General features: G+C 41.8%; 1 protein-coding gene across 2 annotated transcripts in view; it reads left to right on the top strand.

Annotated features, from left to right (window-relative positions):
- The window catches only part of adck1 (aarF domain containing kinase 1), a 673,127-nt gene that overhangs the window by 123,475 nt on the left and 535,753 nt on the right, over positions 1–13,899 (top strand). The gene's annotated exons all lie outside the window — the stretch shown is intronic.

Below are 13,899 nucleotides of genomic sequence, written 5' to 3'. Positions count from 1 at the left end.
GTGCAAGGTGAAAAGTGTCCACAGCATGCCATTTCTTTTTTCAGCAATGCTGAAATCTTTCCTTGATCATTGCTGCCCCCGACCAAAACTACCCAATATAGAAATAGAATGTGCTGGCGACACAGAGCATCTCTGGAGAGAGAAGCAGAGTTAACATTTGCAGTCAAAATAGGAACTCAAAATAGAGGATGGCTGTCCATCCTGTTGAATGCAAGTTGCTGACTAATTTTCTTGGTGAAGGTGAGGAACTAACTTGCTTTCAGCTGTTTCTGCTAGTTCTACATGTGAATTATTCTCCCCACCCTGTGTGAATAATACTTTTGTTCTGAGGAATTTTTCAAGCAACGATTTGAAAAGGCAAACATCCTCACTTTCTCCTCAAACATCAAGTTCAGTCATGAAATGTCTGAGCAGCAATGAAGAAAAGAAAAATCTTGCCAAAGGGTCATAAGAAGGGAGAAGACGATAAATGACTGCCATTTAGTTGATGGGTACAGATTACTCATATCTTTCCTGAAGTTAAAAGAGCACAAGTCTGTTCATGTGATCACAGTGCCATTTGTCACATGATACTCAGAGGGATACCAGCCATGCACTTTGATGATTGTTGCTTTGGAAGTAGTGATTGATATAGTGTGGCAGTGCTCTCTGTGACACAAGCAAACATGTTTTAAGTGTAGCCCATACATCTGCCTTTCTGATTGGGTCTCACATGCATATTTTAGGGACTAGAGATCTGAGGACAAATTCAAGCAGAATATCTGGATTTGTGAGCGCACTGTTGGAGTTCTTCTTTGATTATGTTGGCTACTTTCTCGAGACAGCGGGAAGTGTAGAGGGAGTCAATTGAAGGAAGACTGGTTTTCATGATGGACAGGGCTGTGTTCACAACTCTCTGCAATTTCTTTGTATTTGTTCATAGAATAGCACATATTTCCAATCCTTAATTATCTAAAGAACAGTTTAATGTCATAGAGATGTACAGCATGGAAACAGACCCTTCGGTCCAACTCATCTATGGCAACCAGATATCCTAAATTAATCTAGTCCCATTTGCCAGCATTTGGCATATATCCCTCTAAACCCTTCCTATTCACATACCCATTCAGATACCTTTTAACTGTTGTAATTGTATTTCCTCTGGTAGCTCATTCCATATACACACCACCGTTTGCATGAAAACGTTGCCTGTGAGATCCCTTTTATATCTTTCACCTCTCACTTTAAGCCTATGTGGTCTAGCCTTGGACTCCCCTACCCTGGGGAAAAAGACCTTGGCTATTTATCCTATCCACGTCCCTCAAGATTTTATAAACCTAAATAAGATCAATCACATCGTTTTTGTGCTGGGGTCGTGTAATGCAAGACCAGGTAAAGACAACAGATTTCTTTCCCTAAAAGACATTAGAGAATTTGATGGACTTTTATGACAATCTGTGAAGATCTGGACTCCATGGTGGCAGGGGGTGGGGGAGGTGGGGGGGGGGGGGGGGGGAGGGGTAGAAGGGTGGTGGTGCGGTGTGGTGCCTCTCTGTTCCGCGACCAGTCAATAAACACTAGCAATTCAGGCTGGTTCTGTAAGATTTCACACTTCATCTTACGTCCAAGCACAGGTTGTCCAGCGACACAGAGGTTAAACACTTCTATGTCCCTAGGAGGAACTGCACATATGGCTTAAGACAAAGACATTTTTATGTATTTTTTTAAAAGAAGTACAGCCATAGTTACAGAATAGATTCAAACAATTACCAATCAAATTTAATAAAATAACATTATTGACAGCAACTTAGCACAATGATCGTTCCCGGGAACCAACCTTGCTTTACACATCCAAGCACCTTTATCTCCCGAAACTATTTTCTCCACTTTGGCATTTGCAAAGTCAGTTAGGATGGCTAGTAATGTCTTATCTAGTCTAGTTATTTCTATGCTGTAAAGGAAGCATTGACTGCTAATCTTTATTAAAGCACACTATGGTTAATTCAGGAATGCAGCTTTTAGCAGGGATAAAAGCCATTTTATGCAGCTTTTAAGCAGAATTGTCAATTTGTAGCCTAGAAGCCATTTTGTCATGTTACTTGCATAAGAAGCCATTTTGTTGCTGCCTATGTTACTAAGAGAATGTATTAAATTGTTGTTCCTGATAACAGCCTATATTCAGATTTCAGATCCTCATCAGCAGTAGTTATGTGGTTGCTATTTTTATTGCTTTCTTTAAATTGTAAATGTCAAAGCTAACATATTCCCCAGAACATTAGCCTGATGCTCTGGATTGCTATTCTAGTGACACTACTACTGCACTAGCCTTGCCCTACCTCAATAATATCCTCAGTCCTTCAGATAGGTACCAATCATTAGACTATAATCCAGAAAATCTACCATGGTAGGTATGGAGAGAAAATTTCAGAATCTGTGATCACAATCAGACAGTAAAAGCCTTCAGGACATTTTTAATAAATAGCCTGGTCTAGCTTAATCCATTGTGGGCAAAGTAATTATGTGTTTATCAGGATTCAAAGTATACTTATAGATTAACCAGCCAAACATTGCTGAACTCACGTATAAGTTGTTATGAAGTTTAATCATGACCTTGTGAACAACATCATAAGCATGCACACCAAAGCTGCTGAAGTGAGCATTAATGTCTTTTTCTTAAATTCTAAATACAAAGTGGGGACTATTTTCCAATACAGAATAAACTAATTTTCAGTGTGAATTGCCGGTTTCCTTCAGGCAGCTGAAGTCTTCACTCTTGGTTCTCAATGTCAATGTTTTATGATCATCTCATTAGTGCTTTGCTAAAGATTTTGCTGAATGTTAGATGAGAGTCAAGCTTTTCTGCAAAGTGTGTGGCAATATGGAGCTGCGTTTTGCGCATTGTCTCTTAAATTGGTTTGTATTTTGGATTCTCTTGTGCTGCGCACTCTTGTATCCTGATTCTCTGTGAGGTCCAAATTGTCAACCATGTGTTAAATGCTGACTGACTTGGGAATTAATTTGTAAACATCATGACAAGGTTGAACCCGTGAAGGGATTTTATCTCATGGAGTAGTACCATTGGACGCTCATGGAGTGCATTGTGACAATATTGAAGTTTAGTCTTATCCTCGGCAGCAACCCGTCTTAGTTGGGTGCTGTATAGAAGGAGTTGAGAGTGTGTTGCTGGAAAAGCCCAGCAGGTCAGGCAGCATCCAAAGAACAGGAAAATCGACATTTCGGGCCGGAGCCCTTCATCAGGAATGATGTATAGAAGGAAACCATCCAACCTGTCACTCCCATGTTGTCTCTCTTCGTGAGCGATTTTCCTCATCCCAGTCCTTTGGCGTTTCTCCATGGTATTTTTTGTCTTTTGATAATTATTCAATTCCCTTTAGAAAGTCCATATTGAATTTACTTCTACCACACTCCTGGGCAGCACATTCCAGATCATAACCACCTTTTTTTAATGCCACCTTCAGTTCTTCTGCCGTTAAATTCTTGAAGTTAAATTGTCCATTGGTTCACAAATAATAAGGATGGGTTAGGGTTGCCATCCTTCGAGAGTACCCTGGACTGTCCAGAAATTGAAGATTATAAAATGGTTATGGACCAGACCACACCAATATTTTAAGAAGGTAGCCTTGACCCTAACTTTTCTTATTTTAATGGCAAATGTAAATTGTCTGTTCCAGATGCAATACAACTGGTCAAACTACTCGATGTCAAGCAAAACACAATATATTTAAACACTGTAGTTAAAATACAATCAAAGAAAGAGTAATTTAGAATAGTTTAACTCTATTGGAAAATAGATACAGAATAACAAATGCAGTTAACTATTACTAATTAACTGTTCCAATATAGTAATATCCCATTAACACATCGCTTGGCGAAAAAGGAAAATTCAGACACAGAAGGAAAAACAATTAAGAGAAAATTCAGAGAAAGTATAGTCATCAGGAGATATTCACTAAAGATTCCAACTCTGTTGAGACCCCAATAGCTCTGATGCTACTGAAAAGTCCAATCCCAGAAATCTGGATCTGTGAGAGTGGTCACAACCATTTAGGCTGTTTAAAAAAGAAACCCAAAGCCTCTCGAATGATTTACTCGAGATCTTCCGTAGTCAGCTCAGTACGTCTACCTTATAACCTCTGTTTAAAAAAAAGGACAAAATAATGTCTTAAATTCACAATGTTATAAGTGAGGCTTAGAGGCTGTTTGACTACCTGACAATATTAAGGGCTTTTATGAAATGAAATCTCCAGAAATATGTCTAAATGGAGCTGGTAACCCATTTGGTGGATGTCATGGATTAAAAGAGGATGAACATGTGCTATGGTAATGATTTCAGGTATAACTCTTGTGTTTGGTATTTTAAAGATTTTTTACAAATGTTAATTTTAAACAACCTGAAATGGTGATCAAAGTTACTTCATTTTGTATGTTAATCAATATGTTAGAAATAATATATATAATACAAGTAAGTGTCAATGAAGGTTTACTGTCCTTGTGGTGAAGATAGGAGGGGCCTTGTATGTTGTTAAAACCCACTTGGGAAAGGGCACTGATTTTCAAGTCCCACAACTCCTGGGGTTGTCAGAAACACAAATGATTTAATCAAAGCAGTCAGGTTGACAGAAAACACTGACTATTTCCAAATTTTAAGATTCACTATTTATTACAAATAAGTAAATTTAAATCACAAGTAAGCAACTATGAATAATCAACATATGGCTGTACTAGTTAAAACTGTTAACTCTGTTTTGAAATCTCTACACACACATACAGATAGACACAAACAGAAAAGTATTGGTTTTGTGGGTGGAAGGATAGAACAGAAACTGGGAAGCACAGCACCAGGCCATAGGGCTCGTTAAAATGTTCCTTTTGGCTTGCCAAGATTTCTGTTCTTCAGCCTCCTTCTCTGGGTTCTTTCATTTGTTTGGAGGAGGTACGGGGTGATTAGTACACTAGCTCCAAAAGCTTAGCTACTGGGTTGAGGCAACAGTTTACAGAAACTGCTCGAAGAAAATAACTGGTTTTCTTTGGGCCACAGGTATTTTTACCACATAGCGAGAGCAACACATCATTTGCACTTCCAACAGTCTGCGGGCTTTTTTTTCCTGTATCATTCACCTCCACAAAATCTTCAGCTGCCCAGGATCAAATCAATGATTTGTCATCAAGCTGATGATCTTTGATATCTATGACTGGCCTCAATTGCACAAGCCAATCAGCTACTTGTTGCTGGCCAAATCTCACCCTGCACACACACCCTGGAGTAGTACCATTGGTTGTTGTCCCCTGCTGCTTCCTGAGCAGAGCAGCAGTATAAACATCACACACAATGAGTTTCAGTAACTGGTTTTTAAAAGTACAGCAATTCCTTCCACAGTCCTTTGTTTAAAACAGTTCTTTTCTCCATTTCATTCCACATTGAAAAGTGCAGAAAATAAAATGGTACGGTCTTTACAATATGTCATGTATAATGCCATTTGTGTTAGCAGTTAATTCCTTTAAATATTAGGCAGCAAAATTCAATATCAGACACTGATTTGTAGACTGGAGATTCAATGACGGTGTTTCTGATGACTGCTCCCTCTGTTTGAAGTCATCATGTAACTGTCTAACACTTACCCTCATGAATCTTTGCAAACTTGCTCTACATGAAACATGAGGTGAGCCTCAAGTCAGTGATGGATAAGTTGCTGAAGGAGATTCTGAGGGCCAGGATTTACATGCATTTAGAAAGGCAAGGACTGTTTGGGAATAGTAAACATAGCTTTGTGGGTGGGAATTCATGCCTCACTAACTGGATTGAGTTTTTTTGATGAGGTGACAAAGAAGATTAATGAAGACAGAGTGGTAGACATTGTCCTAATGGACTTCAGCAAAATATTTAACAAGGTTCTGCATTGTAGACTTGTTAGCAAGGTTAGATCACATGGGGGGGGGGGGGGGGGAAGCTAGCCAATTGGATTAGGAATTGGTTTGAAGGTAGGAGACAGAGGGTGGTGGTGGTAGAGGGTTATTTTTTGGATTGCAGGCCTGTAACCAATGGTGTGCCAGAAGGTTGGGCAGATCGTAAGATCAGTTCTAGGTCCATTGCTTTTTGTCATTTATATAAATGTCTTGGATGTGAATATAGGAGGTATTGTTAGTAACTTTGTAGATGACACCAAAATTGGTGGTGTAGTGGGCAGTCAAGAAGATTATCTCAAGAGTACAATGGAACCTTGATCAGATGGGCTGACGGGCGAAGGAGTGGCAAAAGAAGTTTAATTTAGATAAATATGAGGTGTTGTAGTTTGGTAAGGCAAACCAGAAAATGACTTATACAGTTAATGGTACAGCAATGGGAAGTTTTGCTGAACAAAGAAACGTAGGAGTGGGTGCAGAGATCCTTGAAAGTGAGGTCATAAGTAAATAGGTTAGTGAAGAAGGTATTTGGCATGTTTGCATTTATTGGTCATACATTGAGTATAGGAGTTGGGATGTCATGTTGCAGCTGTACAAGGCATTGTTGAGGCAACTTTTGGAATATTGCATTCAGTTCTGGTCACCCTGCTATAGGAAGGATGTTGTTAAACTTGAGAGGGTGCAGAAAAGATTTACAATGATGCTGCTGGGACTGGAGGGTTTTAACTATCAGAGAAGCTGAATAGGCTGGGGCTTTTCCCCCTGAGGTGTCAGAGGCTGAGGGGTGACCTTTTAGAGGTTTCTAAAATCATGAGAGGCATGGACAAGGTGAATAGACAAGGTCTTTTTCCGAGGGTGGGTCAGTCCAAAACTAGTGGGCATAGGTTTAATATGAGAGGGAAAGATTTAAAGAAGCCCTGAAAGGTACATTTTTCACCCAGAGGGTGGTGTGTGTATACAACAAGCTGTTAAAGGAAGTGGTGGAGGTGGGTACAGACACAACATCTGGATGGTATATGAATAGGAAGGGTTTAGAGGGATATAGGCCAAATTCTGGCAAATGGGTCTAGGTCAGATTGGGATACCTGGTCAGCGTGGATGAGTTGGACCAAAGGGTCTTTTCCATGGTGTATGACTATATGTCTCAATCATATATAAGACTCCTTTAAATCACAGCTTTTTGTGAATGGTTGGTGCTGTTGGAAACACGGTCAACAATAATCATTCAAAATATATCGTGTAGTCAGAGGAAGTTTATTCAGCTTTAATCCTGGGAATTACATTGAGATTTTAGTATTTCAGGTTGTTCCTCCAAACCTCTCTCTTGTGCAACCTTTCCTACGGCACTATTTCAGCTCCAAATATGCTACCCTGCAAGAACTTCCTTCTCTCGACATCTGAGCAACCCCTTATCCTCGTCAGTGATCTCAAAGCTGTAGCACTGCTTACTTTCCTGCCTTGTCTGCTTTCAAGATCCAATTGCTCAGGGGCTAATTGAATGGTAAGGAGACTCAATGGGCTAAATGGCCTAGTTCTGCTCTTAGGTCTTATAGTCTTCTTCCTGCCACGTTTCAACCTCAGTGCTGTTCTACTTTCTGGGTAACTGTCCTTTCATGTGCATATACATGTCTTGCTGAAATTATATAGGGCCTTGGTGAGACCTCACCTGGAATGTTGTGTTCAGTTCTGGTCTCCTTATGCTACAGAATGAATGCAGTGAACATTTACCAGACTGATTCCTGGGATGGCAGGACAGACATATAAGAAAAGAGATTAGATCAGTTAGGATGATAGTCATGGGAATTTATAAAAATGAAGGCGGGGCTGCTGATCTCATAGAGAGGACAGCACAGTGACTCAGCAGTTAGCACTGCTGCCTCACAGCGCCAGGGACCTGGGTTTGATTCTGCCTCGGGTGAATGTCTGTGTGTGTTGAGTCTGCGTGGGTTTCCTCCAGGTGCTCCTGTTTCCTCCAACAGTCCAAAAATGTGCAGGTCAGGTGAAATGGGCGTGCTAAATTGTCCCATAGTGTTAGGTGCATTAGTCAGGGGTAGGCGTAGGGTAGGGGCATGGGTCCGGGTGGGTTACTCTTCGGAGGGTCAGTGTGGACCTTTTGGGCTGAAGGGCTTGTTTCCATACTGTAGGGAATCTAATCTAAACTTATAAATTCTAACAGGACGAGATAGAGTAGATGCAGGAAGGATGTTCCCGATGATGGGGAAGTCCAGACTAGAGGTCACAGTTTAAGGATACAGGGTAGGCCATTTAGGATTGAGATGAGGCAATATTGCTTAACCCAGAGAGTGGCGAGCTTGGCAAATTCACTGCCACAGAAGGTGGTTGAGGTCAAAACATTAAATGTTTTCAAGAAAGCGTTAGATATGGGTTTGGCACCAAATAGCTTAATCCCACTCCCGTTTTTTTATGAATCAATGTTTCTTGAATAGCACAACATGACCAAGGATATTACAGTTGTGTGTACACTTGGTCAGACAGAACCTCAATTTCAGTTGCACATTGTTCATTTCAGAATCTGCACATCCTTCTTCTTTAAATTTGTTCACACAATGTGGGTGTCATTGGCTAAATCAGCACTTATTGTCCATTCCTAATTGCTAAGAAGGCAGTTCCAAGTCAACCATGTTGCATTGGACATGAAGGCCAGACCAGGTAAGTGAATGAAAGATTTCCCTTCCCCAAAGTACATTGGTGGGATTTAATGATTAACATTATTTACGAGGTCCCCTCAGACTAGCTTTATATTCCAGATTTCTATTGAATTCAAATTTTCACTACCTGCCATGGTGGGATTCAAGTCCACATCCTTAGAACTTCAGAAACAAAAAATGAAATTGCTGGAGAAACTCAGCATCAGTGGAGAGAAAACAGAGTCAATATTTCAGGTTTGGAGAAGGGTCACTGGACCCAAAACACTAACTCTGCTTTCTCTCCACAGATGCTAACAGACCTGCTGAGGTTTCCAGTAATATCTGTTTCTGCTTTTGATTTCCGGCACCTGCGGTTCTTAGTTTGTGTTCTCAGAACATTAACTTGGGGTTCTGGATTATTAGTTCAGAGATATCACTACCAACATTTCCTCAAAGTTGCATGCAGCTGTTTCTATGTTCTGCGCATGGTGATCGGCTGCTGAAGTGGATTACAGCATTAACTTGCAACTCTGGAAGGCACAGGTGTGCATGGACATTGAAGGTACTCGCAGAGGAAAATAAATTAGAAAAAATTATCAACACCAAAACCTGTCATGGCGGTGAAAGCCAGTGATTTCAACTGGGAGTACTGGAGGTAAAGACTCATGAGGAATGTGGATAAATAAACAAGTCCCTGAGTGACTTAATGCACCTGACCTTGGTGCTACAAACCTTCAGTAACAAAGGCAACTGTACCCTTTCCCCAGTCCCTTCACAGAACAGTCAGCAGTATCTCAAAAACCACAAATGTTCAGACCAGGCCTTTCCGTCTGTTGGAGAAGAATGTGGCAGTAAGATAGGAGGAAAATCATGATAACACTGTCAGCTTGTTTGGATGAAAAGTCAATAAATAGTTGATTAATTGTAGGAACAATGTTTTATTGAATGATGATTGCGTGGGAGAGAAAAGCCAGCCCATGTACTGGACCACATCCTAATAGCCTAATTCAAGTTCCTAATAGGTAGGGAACTTGAATTGGCGTTGTTTCTGATTCCACTGAAATGCCTCATCAAACAGAGGAACCGACAGAAACCCAGGATATAAAGTGTTGGTGTGCTACCTCAAGTCATTATTAAAGCTGAGGGTCTCCACCAAACTTTGTAAGCAACTGAATTGCCAATCGGTGGAGATTTTGAGTTAGAAGAAAGTTAATTTAACCTGTGAAGCTGGATGGCTCGCCACATGCCCACTATCATGAATTTCATCTTTGCATTTGCATTTCCAACACTGCTTTGAAGAATGTTATGAAGTTGAAGGCATGTACTGTACCTTTAAGAGGAGTGAATGCTGTTCTGCACTGAGAGCTTACAAGCTTCTGTGTATATGAGTGGATGGCAGTCTCAGAGTGTACTGGAAAATTGAAAATATGTAACATTTGGCTGTGAAATGGATACCTGAGTTGGTTGTTGTTTTGACTAATTAAAATTTAACTAATCAGTTTAAATTAAGTCCCAGGATTCTAAATTCCAAGCGAGTTTGAATTTATTGTTTTGCCAACATCAAACCAATCAGATGATCCAATGTTGGGGATATAAAAAAGGCAGGCATTTTGAAAATCGGACAGAGCAACTGCCATCAACACAGATCTAAGAAATTAGGAAACATTCTCTATCAAAGGTACCTTTTCATATGAAACCTATTTGCAGTGAAAGAAAGAAGATGACCCAGGGAGATCTTCAGCCAGAGGAAAACAGACACTGAAGATGACAGCTGCTGTATGGTTTTGAAATTAAGTTGATGTAATTTTAGTAAGTGTTTTATTGGAGCAGTATATTGTTGTAGAATTTGAGCCAGGTAGTAAGCAGTTAAGAGAAAGGGGGTTCTTAGAGTTGTGAGCAGTTGTTGTTTAATGTTCAGTTTTGGAGTTAAATTATAAATTGATATTATTTTCTTTAAATAGTGGAATTTGGGAGTTCTCTCACTCATATTCTAACAGATTAGAAGGCGAGGTGAGCATTTCTGGGTGCTTGGTTTGATTAACAGAAGGGTTCACCACTGTGTCATAACAAAAACTAATTTTTTTTGTGTTATATCTCATGGTCAATAAATCAGCATACCTTTAAGATTCATTTTCATGATATCATAACATGTTTGATACTGATATAATGATTTTCACATGGGCGGCACGGTGGCACAGTGGTTAGCGCTGCTGCCTCACAGCACCAGAGACCCGGGTTCAATTCCCGCCTCGGGCGACTGTCTGTGTGGAGTTTGCACGTTCTCCCCGTGTCTGCGTGGGTTTCCTCCGGGTACTCCGGTTTCCTCCCTCAGTCCAAAGATGTGCAGGTAAGGTGAATTGGCCATGCTAAATTGCCCGTAGTGTTAGGTAAGGGGTAAATGTAGGGGTATGGGTGGGTTGTGCTTCGGCGGGTCGGTGTGGACTTGTTGGGCCGAAGGGCCTGTTTCCACACTGTAATGTAATGTAATCTAATCTAATCTAATCTTACTGTGTGGAAACAGGCCATTCGGCCCAAAAAGTATACACCGACCCTTGGAAGACCATCCCATCCAGACCCATCCCCCTACCCCATCTCTGTAACCCTGCATTTCAGATGGCTAACGTACCTAACCTACACATCCCTTGACGCTATGGGAAATTTCCTAATTCAGCTAACATGCACGTCTTTGGACTGTGGGACGAAACTGGAGCAGCCAGGGGAAACCCACACACAGGCACGGGAGAATGTGCAACTCCATACAGGCAGTCGCCCAAGGCTGGAATTGTACCCGGGTCCCTGGCACTGTGAGGCAGCGGTGCTAACTAGTGAGCCACCATGCCGCCCATCATCATAGAATCCCTGCAGTGCAGAAAGACGCTATTTGGCTCATTGAATATGCACTACCATCCGGGGAGCATCCCACCTTATGCACCCTATGTCTGTAACCTTGCATCTGTCATGGCTAATCCACCTAGAATGTACATCCCTGGACACTAGGGGTAATTTAGCATAGCCAATCCATTTGCACATCTTTGGACTGTGGAAGGAAACCCACACAGACACAGGGAGAATGTACAAACTCCACACAGACAGTTGCCTGAGGCTAGAATCGAACCCGCGTCCCTAAGACAGCAGTGCTAACCACTGTGCCAGAAGTTAGTGTTAAGCTAATGAGTAGTCACCAACTTTGTTAGCGATCCCATCCTGGAATCTGAGGAGCCTCTCATCATGTTGTCCTTCTGGGTTTTGTTTAATGCCGTCACTGAGGCAACCTTCGAGATGCATAGTCTCTCTGTATATTCTGCCAGCACAGTAGATGGCTGCAAGGCTCTCTCTGTTCCAGCGAGTATCGATATATACAGCCAGACACTGATTCCCCAAGGAGCTGCAGATAAACTGGTCCGCGACTTTGAACCTTGTCAAAAGCTTATGTTAACAAACAAAAACAAACAACAGTAGCAGCTTAGTAATTGGGAACGAAAAAGACTTTGGGCAATTTGCAAATCATGTCGAACTGTACATTGGGTTTGATCAGAGTTTATTGACTTTTTGACTAGTGTGGTGAAATTAAAGTATTCAGAAGGGCATTGCAGTGGAGTGAGCTTCTGAATGATTTTGTCTGCTGCCCAAGTTTTTGAGTTCATCAAAGTGAGTCATGTTACTGCTTAAGCAATTTAACATTTACATTTTTGTGGACTTGCTGTCCAGGTCAGCTAGAGTTAGAAGCAAATGCAAATCTCTGTTCCCTCTAAATACTGATTTTTTTTCTCCCAACTACATTTAAGTGCCTGGTATAATGTGTTCCATTTCCCATCCAACTGATTAGAAGAGACAAATTACCTTCTGTAAGTTTTAGTACAGCCAAAATAACAACATAATTGCAGCACCTTTGATTTTAAAAGATCAATTTTGCTGGCAAGGCTGGTATTTATTGTCACATTGTATAATTGCATGGCCAGCATTTGTTAGCCATTGCAATTGCCCTGAAGTAGATGCTGTTGAACCATTGTTGTCCAACTACTGTATGTGCATCCTCAGTGCTGCTAGGGAGGGGGTACCAAGATTTTGACCCTGCAACACTGAAGGAACAGTGATACATTTCCAAGTCTAGATGCTGAGTGGCTTGAAGAGGAATTTGCAAGTAGTAGTGTTTCCACGTGTCTGCTGCCCTTGTCCTTCTCAAGATAGAGGTCGTGACTTTGGAAAGTGCTGTCCAAGAAACCTTGATAAGGGCGACATGGTGGCTCAGTGATTAGCACTGATGCCTCGTAAAACCCAGAGACCTGGGCTCGATTCCACCTTTGGTCGACTGTCTGTGTGGAGTTTGCACATTCTCACCGTGTCTGTGTGGGTTACCTCTGTGTGTTCCAGTTTCCTCCCACAGTCCAAAGATGTGCAGGTTGTGTGAATTAGCCAGGCTAAACTGCCTGTAATGTTCAGGAATGTGTAGGTCAGGTGGGTTAGCCATTGGAAAATGCGGGGTTACAAGGATAGGTTTGGGAGGTGGGCCTGGGTGGGATGCCCTTTACAGGGTTAGTGTGCACCGACTGGCCTGTTTCCACACTCTAAGGATTCCATGAAAAAAAGGGTTGTTGCAGATTTTCTTGTACATGGTACACTTTGCTGCCCCTGTGCATTGATAATGGTGGGAGTGAATGCTGAAGATGGTGGATGGGTGCAAATCAAATGGATTGCTTTGTCCTAGATGGTGACGAGTTTTCTTTAATGTTTTTGGAGCTGCAGTCACCCAGGCAAGTGGGGAGTATTCCATTACACTGGGAGAAAGTGAGGACTGCAGATGCTGGAGATCAGAGCCTAAAGGTTTTTACATTAGATTAGATTAGATTAGATTAGATTAGATTAGATTAGATTACATTACATTACAGTGTGGAAACAGGCCCTTCGGCCCAACAAGTCCACACCGACCCGCCGAAGCGCAACCCACCCATACCCCTACATTTACCCCTTACCTAACACTACGGGCAATTTAGCATGGCCAATTCACCTGGGCTGCACATCTTTGGACTGTGGGAGGAAACCGGAGCACCCGGAGGAAACCCACGCAGCCACGGGGAGAACGTGCAAACTCCACACAGTCAGTCGCCTGAGTCGGGAATTGAACCCGGGTCTCTGGCGCTGTGAGGCAGCAGTGCTAACCACTGTGCTACCGTGCCGCCCACTGCCTGTAATGTTCAGGAATGTGTAGGTCAGGTGGGTTAGCCATTGGAAAATGCGGGGTTACAAGGATAGGTTTGGGAGGTGGGTCTGGGTGGGATGCTCTTTGCAGGGCTAGTGTGCACCGACTGGCCTGTTTCCACACTCTAAGGATTCCATGAAAAAAAGGGTTGTT

This window comes from Chiloscyllium plagiosum, unplaced genomic scaffold (assembly GCF_037043375.1).
Source record: "Chiloscyllium plagiosum isolate Xiang-an unplaced genomic scaffold, Cpla_swu_hap1 HiC_scaffold_8, whole genome shotgun sequence".
NCBI classification, from domain to species: Eukaryota; Metazoa; Chordata; class Chondrichthyes; order Orectolobiformes; family Hemiscylliidae; genus Chiloscyllium; species Chiloscyllium plagiosum.
This window is presented reverse-complemented; position numbering and strand designations above follow the sequence as displayed.